Raw genomic sequence first — 10,000 nt, forward strand, 5'->3', positions numbered from 1 at the left:
AGAAAAAAGAGAGAGAGAGAGAGAGAGAGAGAGAGAGAGAGAGAGAGAGAGAGAGAGAGCCTATTTTCTCTCGGTCAGTTTCCCTTTCTATCTTGAATAACAACTTTAAAATCTGAGTGAGATATCTATTATATCGAAAGGAAAATGCCTTTATATAAAGCGGGATTATCGTTTTCCAATGATGACGGAAGGACGCAATATCTGGGAATGATGATAAGGCCAGTCTGAGGTAGAAAGTGAACTGGATTTTTCATTTAACTCATCAAAATGTCTGGTTGTTTAGAGCAGAGATGAAAGCCTGGAGTATTAATGTGATAATATAAGTGAAGGGATTGTTTTCTAAAATATTAAATAGGCTTACAGAAGTGAAGATGGGTTTTTTTTTTACATATGCTTCCCTTTATTTTCCTCACCCATAACAAACGCAGTGAAGAGTATATATATATATATATATATATCATCTCCTCCTACGCCTATTGCAGCAAAGGGTTTCGGTTAGATTTCGCCATTCGTCTTTTAAAACAACACTTCTCCATTCATCACCACCTCTTCTCTGCATTACAAAATCCATGAGGAGGATAAACAACATGGGTGACAATACATTCCTTTAGAGTACTCACTGTTTACAGGAAATTAATTCGCTAGGATTCCACTAACATTAAATTTACACTTTATATATTCAAGAGGAAATCCATAATACCGCAGGACTCCAAAAAATTGGCCGGTTTAAAGACCACTGATGAATGGCATAGGAAAGGGATAGTGACATTGCCCTAGCACGCAGGGCAATCACTTAAAGACTGACCTTCTATACATATGATCAGCACTGGAGCCTCCCCCCCGCTAGGACCCAGGGTGCCAGGCAATGCCTGCTGATGACTTAAAAGACAGACCAACAGGATCCCCAAAACCCCATCTTTAGCTCACAATGATGGTGTGTTTGCAGCGGCCAAAGAAACTAACGAGCAGTCAGGGACGATACCACATCTGGCCAATTTTCATTTCCACGCTGGACAGTGCGGAATGGTGATGGTGGGAGATTTTAGTCTGATCGATTACAGCAAACCAACATAGTATGAGTGACCTCGACTAGTACATCTTTACTGTTTATAGCAATACTCAAACCCTTTCACCACATTAAGGTATCCCCACGCAGAAAACTGCATCCTTTAAATGCCAAATTATTTTGCCATCAGCTCTCATCTAATTTGGAATAAATTGAAATGTAACGAACATTAAATATTAAAATTCAAATAGAAACCTTATAATTATAAAGATGCGTAGATATAAATTTATTTTATGAATTTCTATTTTCTGAAGAATAAGGCGAGAAACACGGCTGTGGCCCTTTTTGGAACAGCGCTCCGTTATGAACGTCCTCGGGGAGTCAAATCTCTTGGAGAGTGAAGATAATCCTTAAAAAGCTTCCGTCCCTGTCTTTCTCATTCTGACGATATTCGATTTTGTTATATATACTTCATATATATATATATATATATATATATATGTATATATATACATATATATACTGTATATATATATATATATATATATACACACACACACACATGTATATATATATATATATATTTTTGGGCTCAAGCCATGTCGTCCTGATGGAAGTTCCTATAGGGTAGCTTCCTAGGGTATATTACAACTACGGCGATATTCCCAGAGAATTTACCTTAAGGTACCAGAATTCTAACTCCTGGAGCGAGTATCCCTCGTGAAAGGGATATCGCGACATATCAGAGGACGTATTCTAGACACGTCACATGGCAATCTACTACCCGAACAGAGATTCGTCTCGTAGGAGGGAGATTGACGAGATACGAATTCGGGAAAGAAAAAGGGGAGCCGCTCCCAAGGCTTCCCTATCCCCCGATTCGTATGCGTGCCTGGCGCCAATCCTGGCGCCATCTGTATTCCTTTTTGCGTAGCTTAACAACTCGGTGTTTTTTCCTGTTTTTCTCGCAAATCTTGGATTTATTCAGCTTTTCATGGCTTCTTCGTCTTCGTTGACCTCGGATAAGTTGAGTATAGTGTCTGTTATGTATAAATGTAGGCTCTTGGTAAAATTTTGAATGATTAATAGGATTAATCTTTGATACAAGAGCCGTAGCCTACCAGAGGTGTCCTGGACACTGTCACTCGCTAGGTATAAATTAGTTAGTCAGAGTGACATTCCTGGTTGTTTTGCTTAATAAAATTTAGCTATTTAGCTTTACATAGGATTTCCTTTCGTGCTTAGTATTATTTGGCGAAGTATTCGCCATTCTGGCCTACGCTAGGCCATGTAGCCTAGTCGTTTGGTCCTAGTACTTAATGCATGATTATGGTTTTTCCGAGTGTAATTAAAATTTTATTGAAGCTTTAGGCTATATTTTATACATTTTAGACTGTGTGGAATATTTCCAAGATTGTATACGTGAGAGTTTCGGTGAATTAGGTAATCGATTCTCTTGGTGCCTAGGCTAATTGCTTATGGAGCCTTAGTATACTTTATCATACTCCCCGGTTGCTTTCTTTTCTTCGGAGAAGGTATGCAATCCCTTTCCCTCTGTTTAAGCCTTGGGCTTATCCCTAAGTGGTTTTTTCCGAATTTATTTTCGATAAAACTATACTAGGGTGTTACTGTACCTTCCTGTTCCTGCTGAGTCTGGTTCAAAGAGGGACAGAACAACAGAGTTTTTAGTCTGAGTCCGTGTTGTTTGGCTTGGGGCAGAGTCTCCCTCGCTGACCTAACACTTACAAAGGGAGCTGAGCTCCCTTAGGTCACTGTCGAAGGTTTCTGTAGTTATGATTCCTTCTTGTGTGATCGACCAGACTAAGTCCTGTTGCTGTTCTCGGGGAGGATAAATCTTCCCTTGGGAGTTGCAACGCCTTCCTTGCTTTGGTGCTCTGGAAGCTGGCAGGTATTATACTACTGCGCTGGCCCTTTCCCTTAGATCTCCCTTAGGCTAAGACAGAGTTCTTGGCTGCGGGTGATCTGTCACTAAAGCAAGGTTGGCAGGACCCTCTTGTCCCTTCCCCCTCTATCTCCGTAATGGCCTAGCCATTACTGTACTGTACCTTGCCGGCCGGCAGAGCTGGCCGGCAGGGGTATTACTGTACCATATGTCATTCTACTTCTGGACCTAGTATAGGTTGGGATATGGATTGACTAAGCCCATTGCCGGCCGGCAGAGACGCTGGACGGCAAGGGTCTTATGTTTTCGAGTGCTGCCCGGACCTCTCTTGGTCCCTCATCCATGCCTGCCGGCAGAGCCGGACGGCATTGGTCAAGGAAGCCTGAATTAAGTTTCTCCCCTTCCTTATATGCACTCTTTCGGTTGCCGGGCTGGGGGGGTTGTGTACACTCTTATCCCGGCATCCATTCTATTTTCTTCTAGTGCTGTACCTGTCCCGGCAGCCGGCCTATGAGGCCGGCTGCCGGCCTATGAGGCCGGCAGCCGGGCAGGGGTAGTCTTCTGGTTCTTTTGCTGCCGGCTGGCATCGGTCTTGTACCTTTGCCGGCCGGCTTATGTCAGTCCTTGTCTGCCGGTCACCAAGAGTGTGGCCAGCAGCTGGGTACTACCTTGTGTAGTTGCTGGCCGGCAATCATTGCCGGCCAACACTGGCTGTTGCTGGCCGGCAGCTGCTGCCGCCGGCACAGGCATTTGAACCAGAGGGCTGCCGCCCTATAGCTGTTAAGTAGTATACTTTAAAGCTAATTGTGGTGTGTGCCGGCCGGCAAAGGCAGGCCGGCACACATCCTCCTATACTGTACTAGTATTCTTCTGTATAGCATATACAGTAAGAAGAAAACTATAGTAAAAGTTTAGGTACAGCACTGTATCTTCTAACACTATTGTGTTTTCTTACACAGCCCTTTGCTGTTGCCCTCAGACAGGAAGCAGAGTTCTTCCCCGTCTATTATCCAGGATTTTTAAAATCATTGCCTAGGTGTGAGCTCCACCTGTTTCCTATGGAAACCTTGCATGGGTTACTCTAGTAGAGATAAACCATTTTTGATTTTATTATCTGGAAGGCTGCAACAATGGGTTGTGAGGGAAACACAAGTGTGTGTCTTTCATTTATGAATTGTTATGCTATACTATGCATATCCAGTGATACATAGTTCACTTGATACTCATGGAAATTTCTTCTCTTTACAGAAGGACACTCCGAAGTGGGGAAGTGCTTTCTGCAATGTCAGCAGCAAGAACCTCTGCGGACATGAGTTTTGTAGGAGACACGCAGCATACGCTGTCTCCAAGGATGATCTCCGGTATTGGGACCCTCAGGTATGTACTGTGTGCACTAACCTGATTAATGAGACATTTAAATAGCTAGGAAGAAGCTTCGTACCTGGGTAAGGGGCTTCCAAAAGTACACTTCTGGCCCTTATCTTCCAAGTGAGAAGATGAGGGCGTATCTTTTCCCTAAGGCATCAGCTGAGGCAGTGATTCCCCAGCCTCAAGAGGAGATCCCCTAAGTTCAGATCCAGGTGGATGCTGAAGTCGCGGTCGCGATGCAAGACATCCAGCTAAATGACAGGATATCTGATGTGGACGGGTGTCAGGAGGAAGACCTCCTTGCAGAAGCCCAGGATGAAGTTCAAGTCCCTCTACATCGGCCGGTCTCCCAGTAGAGCTGGGACAGGCCCTCTCTTCTATTGTTGGAATGATCCAACAAATGCAGAAGGAGAATCAGGAGAAGGCGGCTGCAATGGAACTGCGAATGCAGTGCCTTGCAGAATCACATGGGCCCCAGAAAAGCTCAATGTGAAAGACCTTCCTTTGTGCTCGGATGCTAACCCATGGAGGTATGCTGAGCACATGTCGATGACGACTGGAAAGATCGTCATCTCGGATATGCTGGGCTCAGTTCCCCTGGAGGGTGGAATTCTGGCCCAGCAAGGCACCATATCCGGACTGTTATGTCCGGCTGAGGAAGGAACCAGCTTCAAAGGAGGAGGCAGAGCCGAAGGAGGTCATAGTGATGACCATGCTAAGGCTCAAGCTCTACTTTCATCTTCGATGAAAGAGAGGGGCTTCTCTAACTCAAAGGTAGCTGCATTGAATAGGAAGCTCCCTTCCTTTGTGTCCTCGCCTACTAGAGCCTTCCCCCTTTTTACAGAAAGGGTTTCTGGCTGTACTAAAAGCAATCGAGGCCGGCAAGTCTTGCCCCTCCCTAGAGGAGTGTAAACCCTTGTCGCTGGCCCTGCCTATGGACCACAAAGATTGGAAGGACGTCCATCTTACGTTCTAAGTGGAAAGTTGGAGGCTGATATTGCCGGACGTCAGTTCGGCAAGGACCCCCCTAAGCTGTCTGACTTTCTTTTGCGAAGTGAGCTCGATACAAAAGAAAGACTGACTGCCTCAATGTCTCTTCAGACTACTCTCGAGACGATGGCAAGTGACCCCAAGGTCCATGAAATGTTCATGGTAGTGGCCAAGCCTCATCTGGCCACAGTGACGAAGGACCTTTATGGCTTCGTCAAGGCAAGGAGAGCTTGTAGGGAGTTCGTGTTTACCTCGGCTACAGTGAGGCACGAGCTAAAGAAACTAATCTCCTCCAACATTTGGGGAAAAGACCTTTTTCCCTACCGACTTGGTCAAAGAAGTTTTTGATAAAGCCACCTTGGAGAATAGAAACCTTCTCCAGAAGTGGGACCTGGCTATCGAAAGAAAGTCTTCCCCGGATGAGGGTCCTCAACCAAAGAGGAAGACTATGAGGACTAGGCTACCGTCTCGGCCAGCCAAGCCTCTTAGACAGCAACAGCAACTGCAATTGCCATTGCCCCCAGTGCCCCAGATCGTGGCACAAACCCCGACCACCTTTCAGTGGGTACCCCAGGCCGTGTCGACACAGTCCACGGCATTCACCCCAGCGTTCGAAGGGCAGTCTACTTCCTTCCGAGCAAAGCCTAGAGGAGCAGCCAGAGGCTCGTCTAGACGCCCCTCAAGGGGAAGGGGATTCAGGGGTGGTCGTGGTCAGGAAGGCAAGACCTCAGGACGGCAGTCCAAGTGAGGTGATACCGGTAGGAGGGAGACTTCTGAAATTTCGGGATCGGTGGACCTTCGATCCCTGGGCCCACAGCCTACTCAAGAATGGATTGGGCGGGAGCTGGTACAGCACTCCACCCCCGTACCTTCGGTTTTTTCCAACACTCCACCCCCGTTATGGAGGAGTACGTTCAAGAACGGTTGGAGAAAAAGGGTGAAGCCCATCAATTTCTAAGGGAGGCTGTTTTGTGTTCCCAAGAAAGACTCGGAAAAGCTCAGAGTCATTCTGGACTTGTCGCCACTTAACAAGTTCATAGTGAATTGCAAATTCAAAATGCTAACACTGCAACACATAAGGACCTTACTGCCCAAGAGGGCATATTCCGTCTCTATAGACTTGTCAGATGCCTACTGGCACATTCCAATTAGCCATCGACTCTCCCCCTACCTAGGGTTCAGGCTACAGCGAAGACTATACGCCTTCGGAGCCATGCCATTCGGGCTAAACATAGCCCCAAGGATTTTTACGAAGCTTGCGAGCGTAGCTCTCAAACAATTTCGCCTAAAGGGAATTCAGGTAGTAGCCTACCTGGACGACTGGTTGGTGTGGGCAGCATCCGAGACAGAATGCTTGCAAGCTTCCAGTCAGTGATCCAGTTCCTAGAGTACCTAGGCTTCAAGATCAACAGAAAAAGTCTCGACTTTCTCCATCTCAAAAGTTCCAGTGGCTAAGATCCACTGGGACCTTTTGTCACACCGTTTCTCCACCCCAGCGAAGAAAAGGAAGGAGATAGCGGGTTCTGTCAAGAGACTTCAAGATTCCGAAAGGATATCAAGACACGAGCAGGAGAGAGTACTGCGCTCTCTCCAGTTTGCTTCGGTGACAGACCCAGTGCTAAGAGCACAGCTAAAGGATGCAATCGGAGTTTGGAGAAGTTATGCATCAAACGCGTGAAGAGATCTGAGAAGACCAGCCGCTTCGGCTAAGTACTCTTCTCAGGCCTTGGTCCCAAGCCAGACATCTAAAGAAGTCAGGTTCTTCTTCAGCCACCTCCCCCGTCGGTGACGATTCACTCAGACGCCTCAAAGGAGGGATGGGGAGGTCACTCTCATCGGAAAAAAGTCCAGGGGACTTGGTCCAGGCTATTCAAGACCTTTCTCATAAAACTTTCTAGAAGCTAGGGCAGTGCTCCTTACCTTAAAGAAAGTCTCCCCGCGTCATTCGTTCCACATAAAGTGGTAATAGACAGCGAGGTAGTTGTAAGATACTTGAATCGACAAGGATCGAGGTCACCACCTCTCAACCAGGTGATGTTGGCCGTCTTCCGATTGGCGGAAAAGAAGAAGTGGGACCTGTCGGCAGTTCACCTTCAAGGAGTCCGCAATGTGACAGCGGACGCTCTATCCAGGTTCACACCGATAGAGTCGGAATGGTCCTTAGACGCAGGATCATTCTCCTTCATTCTGAATCAGTCCCAGAACTGCAGATAGACCTCTTTGCGACGAAAGACAACAAGAAGTTGCCCCTGTACGTGCCCCGTACGAGGACCCCTTAGCGGAAGCAGTGGACGCGATGTCCCTCGACTGGAACAGATGGTCCAAGATTTATCTGTTCCCTCCTCACAACCTTCTGTTGAGGGTCCTCAACAAACTGAGATCCTTCAAAGGGTAGCGGCAATAGTGGCCCACAAGTGGCCGAACAGCGTGTGGTTCCTCCTGGCATTGGAACTGTAGCTGAAGTTTGTACCACTACCAGATCCAGTTCTGACCCAGCGAGTCCAGAAGTCAACTGTCTGCGCTTCATTACAGAAAACCCGGACCCTGCAGTTCATGATTTTCTCTCCCTAGCGGTGAGAAAGCGTTTCGGGATTTCGAAAGCCAGTATAGACTTCATTGAGGAATATAAATGCAAATCTACTAGAAGGCAATATGAGTCATCTTGGAGAAAATGGGTGGCCTTTTGTCAAGGCGAAGATTCCGCAGGAGATCTTGACAGACTTCTGCTTATCTTTTTTCCCCACCTCCATGGTCAAGGGTTGGCAGCGAACACGATTTCAGCGTGTAAGTCTGCTTTGACAAGACCCATTCTATATGCCTTCCAGGTCGACCTAGGTAACGAGATCTTTAATAAAGTCCCGAAAGCCTGTGCTAGGCTCAGACCTTCAGCACCTCCAAAGCCCATTTCATGGTCTTTAGACAAGTTCTTCATTTCGCTTCTCTGTTGAGCAATGAAGAATGTGCGTTAAAGGATTTGACACAAAAAGTTATTTTCCTAATTTGCACTCGCGTCCGGGGCCAGGGTTAGTGAAATTGTAGCCTCTCGAGAGAGGCAGGTCGTGTTCAGTTCCTGGATGGGGAAGAACTGAACCTGTTTCCGGATCCTACGTTTCTCGCCAAGAATGAGTTACCCACCAACAGGTGGGGTCCCTGGAGAATCTGCCCTCTGAAAGAAGATGCATCTCTATGTCCAGTAGAATGCCTAAAGGTCTATCTTCATAGAACTTCAGACTTCAAGGGTGGTCAACTATTCAGGGGAGAAACATCAGGCTCAAATTTATCTCTGAATCAACTCAGAGCAAAAATCACATATTTTATTCGCAGAGCGGATCCTGACAATACACCCGCAGGTCACGATCCGAGGAAAGTTGCCTCATTCTTAAATTTCTTTAATTGCATGGATTTTGAACATCTCCGTTCATACACTGGCTGGAAGTCTTCCAGAGTGTTCTTTCGCCACTATGCGAAGCAAGTAGAGGAACTAAAAGAGATCTGTGGTAGCAGTGGGTCGCGGTGTTAACCCTACTGTTTAACTCTGCGAGGAACAGTGGCCTTAATTGGGACGATTAATTCCAGGGTGAGTGTGTAGTTACATACTGTACTACAAACTAAGTGAGGGCACTGTGTTGCCCATCCAGACTGTTCCATTTCCGAAGGTGAACCTAGCATAAGTGCAGACATGTGTGCCGAGCGTTTCTAACGCTAATGTCATTGATTTGTAATACAGGCTTTTATGACTTTGATACCTCGGTATCTTAAAAGTGGCATCTAATGTTTTTCTTTCAGACAAACAAGCCCTGTTTACTATCATACTTATGCTTAAAGTTTTGGGTTATCCTCTTCTTATATATATATGTATAATTGTGGTTAACCTGTCTGTTTATTGTCTGTCAATAAGCTTGTTCTTGAGAACCTTGCGTCTCCTTCACCTGTGTCAATTTATTGGTATAATTGAGCATTCATTCTATGTACCTTATCTGGGATAATTCTAATAGAATTGTTCCTTTATGCAAGCTATGTTGCATTGGTTTTCCTCCTATGCGGATATAAAACCTTTGGCCAATACAAGTATTGTGCGGAAAACTGGTCGATATTTCATATTGACGCAGTGGTCCTTTACAAACTATGCTTTACTTAATATAGGGCGAGACCACTATATTAGCTTGCCTGGTATTCATACATAGATATATGTACTCTTCGAGACTTTCCAGAGTCTAGTAGGACTCTTCCCTGTAGGGGGCAGGAAGCTCTAACATAGTTTATAGTTAGTTGAAAAGATGTATAACGGTAACATCTTAGGTCTCTAGGTCTAGTCGACCGGGAATAAATATCTCCGGGGAGTACGGCACGTTCTGAGAATCCACAGATACAGTAATGCTCTGGTACACTTCCATCAGGACGACATGGCTTGAGCCCAAAAAACGGATTTTGAGCGAAGCGAAAAATCTATTTTTGGGTGAGATAGCCATGTCGTCCTGATGGACCCGCCCTTGCCTTTCTAAGAAAGGGCTGTAGGACCCCTCCCTACATACAGTATCTGTAGCACCTCGTGTACGCTACAAGGAATACAGATGGCGCCAGGATTGGCGCCAGGCACGCATACGAATCGGGGGATAGGGAAGCCTTGGGAGCGGCTCCCCTTTTTCTTTCCCGAATTCGTATCTCGTCAATCTCCCTCCTACGAGACGAATCTCTGTTCGGGTAGTAGATTGCCATGTGACGTGTCTAGAATA

The sequence above is a fragment of the Palaemon carinicauda genome, chromosome 20 (assembly GCF_036898095.1).
Source record: "Palaemon carinicauda isolate YSFRI2023 chromosome 20, ASM3689809v2, whole genome shotgun sequence".
In the NCBI taxonomy this organism is placed as follows: Eukaryota; Metazoa; Arthropoda; class Malacostraca; order Decapoda; family Palaemonidae; genus Palaemon; species Palaemon carinicauda.